Raw genomic sequence first — 12,541 nt, 5'->3', positions numbered from 1 at the left:
GTGATAAGTGTCGTAGTGATCTTAAGAGTTAGTTTGTTTGCTGTTCATAGCTGATTGAGCTTTTGCTTTCGTCATATGCTTTGAAGTTATATATTTCTAGTGTCGAAACAAGTAAATCTTAAGGTGTCTTTTGATTTTGGACAAGCTTGTTTGCTTTCACTTGAAATTGAATTCAAAGTTATACAACAGCTTTCTTTTTGTAATACATCAACATTAAGAAAGAGAAAAGAAATACCTGCATTGTGCATGTGCATTTTGACAGCTTGCATGTTGATTTAGGGAAAAGTGCATTAGTGTGTGCTCTATGATCTGTGTGAAAAGATGATGTCTTTCTTTTCCCTCAGTAGTTAAGATTTTCAAAGTTGAAAGATTGAAAAGCTTGCTTATCATCTTAGACTGCATTTAGGAAGTTGTATATACATCTCGTGGTGATCCATAAAGGCAAACTGCTAAACAAGATCAACTTAAAATGAATTGAATTTACATAACAACGCTTTGAAACATAACGCAAACACATAGAGGTCTAAGCTAGAGACGTGTTCCGGCGTCGTTAAACGTGATATCTTACCGTTGAGTGGTTGGGTGATTCCTCCACGGTGAAGCGATAAGTATCAATACGGACTTGTGCTCCCACGTACCGTCGCGTATATATTGGGAGACCCCTATAGGAATAAAGCCTTTATCCTTAGGAAGCCATGTCGGCCGCCCTACTGATCGCGATGCAGTGAACACAACATTCACGAAGATTGACCACCCGTACCGTAAAACGTATTATGTGGTTTCACGAAAGGTTTGGCACACCCTCTGCCTAGATCTCCAGAGCAGTTTCTTTTGGCCTTTTTCAAACTCTATAACTGAAAAAGTCCAACCGAGCATTTGTCACTTCAGGCTCGTTAAAACATCGAAGGAGACTAGAGTCATCTTTAGCTTTTTCTCGACTCTTAAAAAGTGAAAACGCAAGTTGTGTCTAAAGCGTCGTTATAAAATTTATTTTAAACGGAACATAATCACCTCCTATTCCTGCGTTGATCTGTAGGTTGAGAACATGGAACGCCCCAACCAAGGAATTCCCCATGATGGAAATCCTAGTCCTTTCTCCTCTTGGGGAGAAGTTGGTGTGCCCCACATGGCCACATTGTCGCTTCCAGGACTGACAATTGGCCTGCCAATTTGGCTATTCTCAACCAATGTAGTTCAGAACACCATGGTTCCTGAACAGTCGAGTCAATAGTTAGATCAGTCTAGAGCTGCCCACCAGCCTTCTACTTCCTATAACTCTTCCTCCAATCCTTCATCTTCACAAGGTAGAGCCGGCAAAAGCCAAGCTCCCATGGAGAAGAAGGAAAAGAAGAAGAGAGAGAAGAAGAAGAAGGAGCCTAAGGCAACTGGGGGCAAGCAAAAGACATCTGACAAAAATCCACACACAGCACAGACCGGGCCTAAATCACCATGTGTCATATGTAGAGGAGATCACTTCCATAGAGATTGTCCCTGTATTCCCCGGATACTAAGGGACTGGTCCCCTCGTTTGCACAATTCGGGAGCATCAACCTCTGATAGCCATGTTGAATGCTTACCGTCAACCAGCGAAAGTGAAGGTTCAAGACAAAGAGGGGGAGTAAGATCTCCCTGCAGACTGTGTGAAGGCGATCACGCCATCCACCATTGTCCCTTCTTAGACGAAGCGAAAAGAGTTTTGGAAGATCGTCCGGTTTCACCGTTGAGACTTCCTCCTGGATACAAAAAAATCGTGCCAAGTCCTTCGTTGGTTGAAAATACAGCTGGCCCGCGCAAGTGGTTGGCTGAAGCGTCAGTCACTGAAAATGAACCTACTGAATCCAGACCGGACGAAAGTCCAAAGGTCGAAACGGCAGTTGACCCGGTTCTCCCTTCAGAAGTTTCATCTTCAGATGACACCGTCATTAAAGATTCACCTTCAAATGACACCCTCACTGAAGAGAATAAGGATGACACCATCCAGATTCTTTTCATCAGCACAGACTCTGATGAGCATCAGGGCAATGCGCCCATTCCTTTATCGCAGGAAGGAACATCGTCAGGGTCATATCCGGTCGTATATTCAGTCCCACCACCAAGCAACCTGGTTGTATCCTTTGATTGGAATCAACTAGGCAGACCCCGGTTGCCAGCCAGTATACCATTCAGAATCATAGTCCAAATCTACAGAATGGTAATGGCTGGCACTATCATTGATGAAGGGGCATCTGTGAGTATCCTTTCCTCTATTGCTTGGAAAGCACTGGGTTCCCCGGCGCTTTTGCCTGAGATAAGAAATCTCTCGGGTTTTGATAAAGGAACCAGTCAACCATTAGGGATCCTCCCCAATGTGCCTGTTACATTGAAAGGGAAGACCGTTCAAATGAACGTGATGGTCGTTCAAGGACCCTTGGATTATAAACTACTCCTTGGACGAGACTATATATATTGCATGGGAGCAATAGTCTCCTCACTCTTTAGAGTAATGTGTTTTCCACACGAAGGAAGAATGGTCAAGCTCATAGACCAACTTTCATTTCCGGGATCACGCATCGCAAATAGTCAAATACCAACCCTGAATGGTCTATTCAATCAAGAAATGTCTCCACCCCCAGTTCTTCTTCCCGATGAGTGCGAGTGATTCGGAAAGATGGGACTGGAACCCAGGGGGCATGCATCCTGGTCTGCTTCAGGCAGAAGAAACCCTGGGTATAAGGTAGAATTTCCGCGGAAGAATATGACTAGTCCGTACCCCGTCCGTATTTGGAAGAGGGGTTGTTCTAGAATAGGATTCTTTTGTCAAGGTTACGTGTTTGACAACAGTCATTCACCCTTGTCTATTTCGATAGACATTGCCGAGGAAGTGTTTTGTTTGAAAGATTAACGAGACAATCTTTGGGTAACCAGAAAGAGGTAAGCCTCACCCTTTAAAACAAATGTTTTATCGGATAAGTAGGGGCAACCTTGAAATTGTATTTTATACCTGGGGGCATGCAAACCTTTTGGAGTGCAAGCAAAGAGCGGTTATTTATCTGTTTTTTGGATTGGTCGTTTCCGAACTTGCATAAAGAAAGGATGAGATGGAGTAAAGCTTAGTGAAGATGAAACTCCTTAAAAAATAGAGATCTCACAGGAGACATTTCTTATCTTATGACTGGTATAATCGAGCAGTTTTAGCACATAGTTCATGCTCGTTAAAAAATAAACGCAAGATCCGAGCAGTTTTAGCACATAGTTCATGCTCGTTAAAAAATAAACATAAGATTGTGAGCAGGCTTTCCCTTAGAGTTCAAGCTCATCCAGAAAAAATGAACCGGTAAATAACCATTGTGATCGTAAATTCATCAGCCATAAAAGCCTTGGTCGTGTTTGCACCTGTCACCTCCACCGTCATTTGGCCGATCGTTCACCCCCATATGATTGTTTACCCATTTTGAGGAACAACTGTGAAGAGTGATTTCACATAGCCATCCTTGTGACACTGCCGTGATTGGAAAATTCCAACCTGTACCTGGAATCTGCTGCTATCCCTGTTTATCACTCGTTCCTCAAAAGACGAGTCTTCTTTGAGCTCTTTTCATCTGACTCGTAAAATATGAAAAGTTTGCCGAGTTTTGGCCTTCCAGCTCGTTAAACGACCGGAAGAGCTATCCCTCCTCTAGATTTTAATCTTTTTGGACCTGAGGGATTATTGCACAAAAAGATCGAGCGCTTGTTTTGTTCGGCTCATTAAAAGTACCGAAAACTCATCCCTTCTGTATTGTTTTATACTTTTTCGGACTTAAGGGATTAGATGACGAAAAAGGAATTTTGGAGTTAACTTTCTGTACCTTTTCAGACTCTCTAAAAATGAAAAGGACCGAGTTTTCCTTGTCGTTAGACTCGTTAAAATGATTAAATAGCGACAAACTTGTCTTTAGACGAGAATGAGTTTCCCTATCGCTAGGCTCGTTAAAATATAGCGATGGGCTTGCCCGAAGGGCAGGTTATAGAACAAGCATATGTTATCCTCCTCAAGCTTGACAAAAATAAAGAGGTACTGGTCAGAAATGACTGGGGAAAAATTGGGAGAACCTCAAAGCTTTAATGGTAGCAAGTCGCTCTTGAACATGACACTTTTCCTCCGTATCACATCGGGTTGGGTTGTTTCATTCACCGGTCTCATCACCATGGTCTTCGCCAAACCATCCACATTTGGGGTAATGCTACTGATCCATCGCATCAGTGTCGTTATATGTTCAAGAGATGTCGTTCAGAAAGAGTCAACCATGTCCCATCCACTGCCATACATTATCCTTCATCCATCCATGATCGCCACCCTGAATCATATGTCACAGATTGTATTCACCTCCACTAAAATCATTAGCTCCGTTCCGTGTCACTGATGTGGGATTCATTAAGGCCCTCCTTTGACGGATCGCTTCTTGTCGACTTCAGCTCATTATCCAAGAAGTTGATCTAGGAACAACCCCCTCAGTACTTTGAAGCTTGCATGCCTCAATGGCACGTTTCTCACTTCCGACGACAGGTATACATCAATGACCTTCGACCAGAAGATTTTGCGTGGTGTTCGACGCTAAGTCCTTTATTCACACCACGTGAATTGTACTGCAGTACCTTGAGGATCATTATCATTATCAGTGATTCCTCTCGCGCTTGTTAACGGTTTACATCATTGACCGGTAATCAAGCGATGTCTTTCCATGTTCGACTTCAACGCAATTCTCACATGGATCGACTTGTACTTAGAGTGAAGATCGAACGAGTTTGAAGACCCCGGATCTAGTTTCATCCATCCGGGCTGCGATATATATTCAGGAAATATAAAGACATTTGTCATGTACATCATTGCAGCAGATGATCATCCTACTCAAAGGATGATAATTTCAGCAGAGAATTATCAGTCTACCATCAGACGATCGTCTGTTCTATGTACCAAAATGAATTTATAAAACTGAGCATGGGAATGCCCGCCTCAGATAGATCATGAAAGCAGAATGAAAAATAATGTATTGTATTGTATATTATTACAGGTCACCTCTCAGCGATTGAATGAACTTCGGATCCTCCTGATAAAGCATTTCACCCGATAAACGACCTCATACTTTAGGGGGCAACTGTTATAGACATTTTTGTGCCTTGCAGCATGAAGCATGAAATGTCCATAATCTAAGGGATCCAAAGTCCCTAAACATGTTGTTCCTACCCCTAGAGGAACAAGGTCAGCAAACCACAGCTCTAAATATCAGTTCTCCACCTGAAAACACTCAAAAACAAGCAATTTCTGGATCATGTCAACTGCTCCACTGAGCATCTGTGTTGAATGTCAACTGCCCCTCTCTGTACCTGCGTTGAATGTCAAATCCAACAAAGGCTACCTGCGCTGAGCGAGATTGGACAAGTGGCACAGTCATTCCTCAAGGTGTCAATGCCCAGGAAGCTTCCAAAATGACACTTGGATCAGGGAATTCGCCTAGTGATGAGTAACAGGTTCTTAAACTCCAAGTGGAAGCAAGGATCTCCAAGTGGGCTCAAGAACTGAAGTATAACTGAAGTGAGAGAGGACACTAGTCAGCTTGAAGCCAGCCTCAAGCTAACTCATCCTTTCTCCAAAACTCCTATATATAGAGCTCTCTCATGAGATCTAAGGAGGCTGGAATTTTGTGAATGTAAGGAAGTGCTGTTGGTTTGAGTTTAGAGCTATTGGGTGATTGCTTTGAAGGAGGTGAAGAGGAGATTTCTTTCTACTGGGAGGTGTTGCTGGATTGGGCCTCTTATGGTTGTAACACTCCTTGAACTTTACTTCTTCCATTAATAAAGCATTTGAGGTTCTTCTATATGCATGTGTCTCAATGGTGTATTGTTATACTTGTGTATTTGATTTATTCTAATCCTTGAATCAATTATGAATGTATGCTTCTTGTAGTTTCCCTCTCTTGCCCTTTTGCAGGATCTTTTGTAGCTGAGCCCGTGAAAGAGCAAGGAGAGAAGATTGGATCAATCATTAGCTAAAGACATTGGTTAGTGAATCCCTTTCTCCCCTGTTTTACTTTCATAAAGAAGAAATCTTAGATAGCTTTGCTTCGGTTGTTGCTGAGGTACTATCACCCTTAGAGTGGGATAGGGTCATTCCGTATTGGATACTTTTCCCTACAACAGATATGTCCATTTTCCAGCATATGATACCACTCAAAGAAGGTGGGAAACCTTTCAGGAAGAAGACTAGATCCATAGATCCAAATTTGAAGCCACTAGTCCAAATCAAAGTTGAGAAGATGAAAAAGGCATGTATTATATTTCCAACAAATATTTTAAGTTAATTTCCAATGTTATAGTAGTAAAAAAGAAGAATGGTGTATTTAGATTTGTGTTTAGTTTTTAGATCTTAGTAAAGCATCTTTGAAATATAATTATCCACTACTAAATACATAAATTCTCCTCAAACAAGTTGTTGGTTTTTCTTTAATTTCAATACTTGATGGGTCCACCAGATATAATTAGGTGTTAGTTGCCTAATATGATCAATACAAGAGTAATTTGGTAACACCATGAGGGACATTTTCATATGCTAGGATTCCCTTTGGATTAAAAAATGTTAGAGCTACATTAGAAGGACATATGGGTTATGCATTTAAATAGATGATCAGTATGTTCATTGAAGATTACCATGATGATCTTACTATCCATTCAAAATTAAGGGAACGACATATCATGCATTTGAGACAAGTTTTCCAACATTGTAGATTGTATGGCATATCTCTTAATCCTAGGAACCATTTGTTTGCAGTATCAAAAGGAAATATTTTGGGCCATATTGTGAGAAAAGAAGGAATAATATTTGATATAGATAGAGTTAAAACCATAAATAATTTGCAACCTCTAACTTCCCAAATGGGAGTTTAATCTTTCTTCAAGAAGGTAAATTTTGTTCGAAGATTGATACCGGATTTTGCTTCAATATTGAATTGAATTAATGAGTTGTTAAAAGAGGATCAAGATTTTGAATGGAATCCATAAACACAAATTGGTTTCGCAAATATTAAACAAGAAATTAAAATAGCCCTACTACTAACAAGTCGATATTTTGAACGAGACTTCATACTCTACTCCCTTGTTTTGAATGAAACTATTGCCTCTTTACTTAGTCAAAAGAATATAAAAGGAAATTAACTTCGTATTTTATGCATGAGAACAACATTACATGACTATGAATTGAAATATTTAGATCTCAGAAAGTAGGTTTTTCTTTAATTAAAGTGGCTTCTTATTATGTTAGGAATTAACAATTCCCGGGGGGGTGAATTAGTAATTATAATATTTTTCATTTAATTAACCAATCAATTATTCAACTGCAATCTATAGACATCAATTATACATTCATACATAAATACAGTGATTTAAAATGGGAACCCTTTTGGGAGAAAAACCACCAAAGCTTCTATTTATTATGATGTAAATTGAAAGCACTAACTGTAATTACATCAATTGTTTTGTGAGCACCCATTCACAGAAGGCCCCAACCCCTTGATATTTGCAAGCACCAACTTTCTAGAGGTGTCAACTTCAAATTTTTGCAGGCACCAAATTATTGTTGCTAGTTGGATCTATTCTTTTCATAGTATTTTCAAACTCATACCTCTATCAATATTCTTTTATTCTATTTCTTAATAATTCCATTTCCTTCCTGAACCCACCTCCTTGTTGTAGCTCCTCGATATCACCAAGATTCTATTTCTTCTACAAGCACACACTACCACCATCTACAACAGTAAACTTCAACAATTCATTTTCTATCATGCTCTGTTTCTCTCACTACGCAATTTACATTCACACTCTGGTTGCTTCTGCACTTCATGACCCTGTGGCTTTTTTTTAAAGAAAAATTCCACACTGGTCGAGAATAGGAGCTTCATTTTCTCCTCAATATGCTTGATATAAGCACTTCATTCAATGTTCTACTACTTGAGGAGGAAATTCATCTCTTAGTTAGCTCACATCCAGCTTATGAACTTATGATTCTATAGTCTTGGTGCGCTATTCTAAGCTAGAGAGTGTAAAATATTATCTTTAATTCTTACCCACTACAATATCTCACACTTTCTCTTAGCCTTCTTTTGCTAAACTCTTTATATATTTGTGTAATGTTCATAATTTAATTTCCTCACAAATGGCCATTATTCGTGAGTTGTCATCAACAAATCAAATCCTTTGTTCTTGTAGTTCTCCATTGTACAACTATGTAACAAAATATTTTAATTCATAATTGAAATTGGCACCAACTTCTAACTAATTAAACTCTTGGAGACTTTAGCACCTTTTCCATATGACCAAAAATGTGACCATGTTCTTTACGATTGATGTGCCTATGCTTGAGTTCAGGTTTGGACCTTTTTGTTGTTATGCTCGATAAAATCACCTAAATGATGAAGTCTCGAATTAATGCTTGTTATGGATCCCACAATCTAGAATTTAGTATAATGTTAGAAATTATAAAACAAAGGAAATCTTCTAAAAACTTGATCTGCTAACTCAAATCCCAACACTATGCCACATCATTTTCTAACAACACTTTTCATGTCATGGTGATGTCATCATGCCGCACTGCGACATCTTAATGATGCCACATGTCAAATGGATTTTGCCCACTTTTCCATCCAAAGACTCCATATTTTCCTTCCATGTGTCACTTCTCCAACATTCCATGCAATCACTTTAGTCTATTTGGCGGCACCTATACATACTTTAATAACCACATTATCATGCCATGTCATCAAAACTTTATAGAGAGGAAAGACTGGATCTGAGTTCTTTTCTTATGTTTCCTTTAAAATGAACCTTCGGAGATGAATTCCCATCATACTTTGGAACTTCACCAACACATGAAATCTGACCATGAGTTTTGGTTTAGGACTCTTCTGCACCTGCATCCTTGAACAACTTACCTCGCCAGAACATAAAAATGAGTCTGAACTATTTAGAGTTCGACACTTTATTTGTGGACAAAGCACATGAAATTTGAAAATGAGTTTGAGTTTGGGAATATTTTGAACCTACATCCTTGAACAACTTACCTGGCCTGAACATCCATATTGGTCCAAATTGTTTGAAGTTCAACACTTTAGCCATAGAAAACCTATTTTCTTCATAAGGGGCCAAGACCTCCGAACTTCAATATTAAATCTAACCACCTAACTTCAAAACAAACTATATCTACAACTCTTAGGATCTTTCTTAAGTGTAATATACCATTGGAAAGGTCTCTTTGAGGATTATCCATCCATGCACTTTGTGGGGGCACCTAACTTGGGTTTCTACGCACAAAATTTTCTTTAACAAAGTGACCTCTACAACATACCTTCACTAACCATAGGCATAAGTTTTAGGAATTCTTCACTTTATCTTATTACCATGATGGTTCTCAACTAAATATCTTAACTACCATCCAACTCCCGCTGACATAAATGAATTCATAAGTTTGTCAATAGTGAGATAGTTGACATCAATGAGAACATTATGTCCATCAATCTTTCCAACAATCTCTAAGGACAACATTTTGTCAAAGATTCACCAAGGCCTACATTTTTTCCAACAATCTCCTCCCTTTGGCATTGATGGCAATTGTGCCAAACATTGCTAAGGGATTCGATGGCTACTAACTTGAAGAAATCCCCTTGACACTAATCGAGTTCATTCTTCTCCCCCAACAAGATTACTCATATTTTCCCTAAGTGTGATACTGGCCAAGCCTAATTACACATTGTACCTCTTCATGTTGTTCTATCTATACCACATGTCGATACATCTTCTTCCTTTGACTCATGCATCTCCTCATACTTTTTTTTGCGTGTCAGGAACATCTATATTCATACCACCCAACTTCTTGAGGATGGAGCCACTGTGTGGAGGAGGTGGACAATATGCTTGTTAGCGAGATAAATTGAGGAAACCAATTTGTAATAATTGGTTTAACTTTTCAGAATTTGCATCCAAATGTATTGAAAACTTGAGCCTTTTGTTTCCTCTTTTCAATGGATTTGGCCCTCCACCTCTATTATTTCTACATTTTCCATGGCCACCTCTGCTGAAAATAACCATGTTGTATATATTGTAGCACACAAAAATTTGTATACAAATGATGCTCTTCTATCATTAGTATACCTATCAATAAATCATAACAAGCCTTAACATCTTGAATTATGTAAATGTTTGGTGCAAAATAAAACATTCACAAGGGAGTGTACGAAACAAGGGAAAGGGACTAGCTCTTATATGATTTTTTTTAAGAAAAAGGAAAGGTTATTCATGAACACATAATATAACGATACAGGAAAATTACATAAGAAATAATAATCACTAATTTTAAGTATTAGTTGTAATACTTAAAATCATGAAACCACATTTGAAGCCCATTTTGTCTTTTTATATAGGCCAAGAAATACCTTTATCACCACATGCATTAGTTTTACATAAGTGAAGCTCAACATGGGAGCCACAATGAAGGGTTTATGTAAGGGTTAAATAATAGAAAATAAGAGAAAAAAATACATGCCAGTGATAGAGACTAAAATGAATGTGTGCCTTTTCTGAGGCACAAAATTGACTTTGAGAAATAACTATAGCTTGATTTTAGTTCTCAAACTTCGTATTTTTCTCAAGATGGATAACGCTCAAACTTGGGTTCTATAACTAGACACTAGGTGATATATGATGTAGAGTTTATCATTTATTTTATTTATATTTTCAATCTTTGAAAATGATGTCACCTTTGTCCTTTTACAAAGAAAAGAGAAAGCCAATAACATTGAGCTATGTGGCTACATTGTCAAAATGAGAATATATATATAACTGTAAAAGGAAAATGACTGAGCTTAGTGCATAGTCCAAGGGGTATACACTATTGGGAACTGCTTTTACATTTTTTGAAATCAATTCTAAGCCTAATAGTATCAAACCCACTGGGATGAGTATATACTTCAACGAGAGAACTTTTTCAAGCCTAGTAAGAATGTCCTCAAATGATGGTGAATCAATGGTTTTATGATTGGGAAGTGGCCTGTCACCTTTTCTCAGTTATAAGAAATATCTATACAAGTCTGAGACAAATGGATATACAAAAGTTTATCAGAGATAAATTTTAGTGATATAGAGAGAAAATGTGGTTCTTGTGATACTAGTGGTACCCAATAATATTCACTTTACTATATAAATATGATCAAAGAAAGACTGAAATTTCCCTTGAAACTTTCATATGATGTATAGTTTTGGGAGGAACTGAAAGAATAAAATTTATTTACTATATGCAGCGAGGAAATTCGACCATGGAAAGGAAGGTTGTGACTGGCAACGTAAAATGGGAAACAAATATGTAAGCTAGAAATGAATTTGATTATATATATTAAAAGGAAAGACAACTTGAAAACATGCTACTATTTAAGAGAATATAGATCCTTGATTAAAAAACAATGGGAGCAAGGACAATCATGGGGAAGTTCAACCCTTACACATATATGCAAACAAATCTAATATTGATCCTACTTTCCATACACAATAGTTAAAAATGGACCATACTTAAATTTGGTGTGATGAGATATTGGTTGAAGTGCAATTTCTGGAAGTTGTTCGTGCTGAACGACCATTTTTTTTTTTAATTCCAACAAGAATTTTCCAACATTTGGAGCTCTGTCACATGGCTTTTTATCAATGTAATACAAAACTACCAATGAATCATTCTTAAGTAATGGTCTGGTATGAAGGCATGGCTTAGTTCTTAGAACCAATCTCCTCACAATAACACTACTAGTTGCCCATTCATCCAAATACCTAACCCTAGGAGATGAAGCACCAAAGCTTTGTTGGCCTCACTAGCATTAGTTGGAATACCAACTTCTTGAGGTCATACTTTTGGCATGTTATCTCCGTTTCCCATGCACAATACCTCTTTAAGAAGATATACCTGAGGTTTTTTTTTATTATCGAGAAGGCCATGCCCTACAGGTTCATAGCTTGGCACATTTTTCAAAAAAATGTCGTTTAGGGCCTCAAAATGGCTCCGGAAGTTCAAGACCTAAAAAACTTCCAAAAATAGAAATTTTTGCTAGAATTATGGAATTTGAAAAGAAGTAGTGTTGGGGTTCCAAGTGGAATAGGTAGGTGGCCACCAATATCTACCTAGATCATTCCTCCCCACTTAGGAAGCAATGGTCCCCATTGCGTTGAGCTCCTCCATGACATGGGAAAACTTCCGTTGAACTTGGTCCCTAGTGTGCCACTTGCCTTGGTGCAGGAGATGGCTAGATTTGACAACTCGATACAGTTGGATCCTCTATTGGCAAGTGTTCTTGATCTATATGTCCATGATCTGATCAGTTGTGACCAACTCAATGTAGTTTTGGTTGAGCTCTGTTGGTATCAGCTACTCAACAATGTGTGATGTGTCCAAAAATTGTGGAAATTATGGCTAAAGGTGGTCCACATCTAATACAGGGCCCTGGCATATCGACAATTGCACATCGGAGCTTGGAGCATATTTGCACATCAAAATATT

The sequence above is a fragment of the Pinus tabuliformis genome, chromosome 4_2 (assembly GCF_031772625.1).
Source record: "Pinus tabuliformis cultivar Carrire ecotype Pingquan chromosome 4_2, CPIR1, whole genome shotgun sequence".
NCBI lineage: Eukaryota > Viridiplantae > Streptophyta > Pinopsida > Pinales > Pinaceae > Pinus > Pinus tabuliformis.
Note: the sequence above shows the minus strand (reverse complement) of the source record.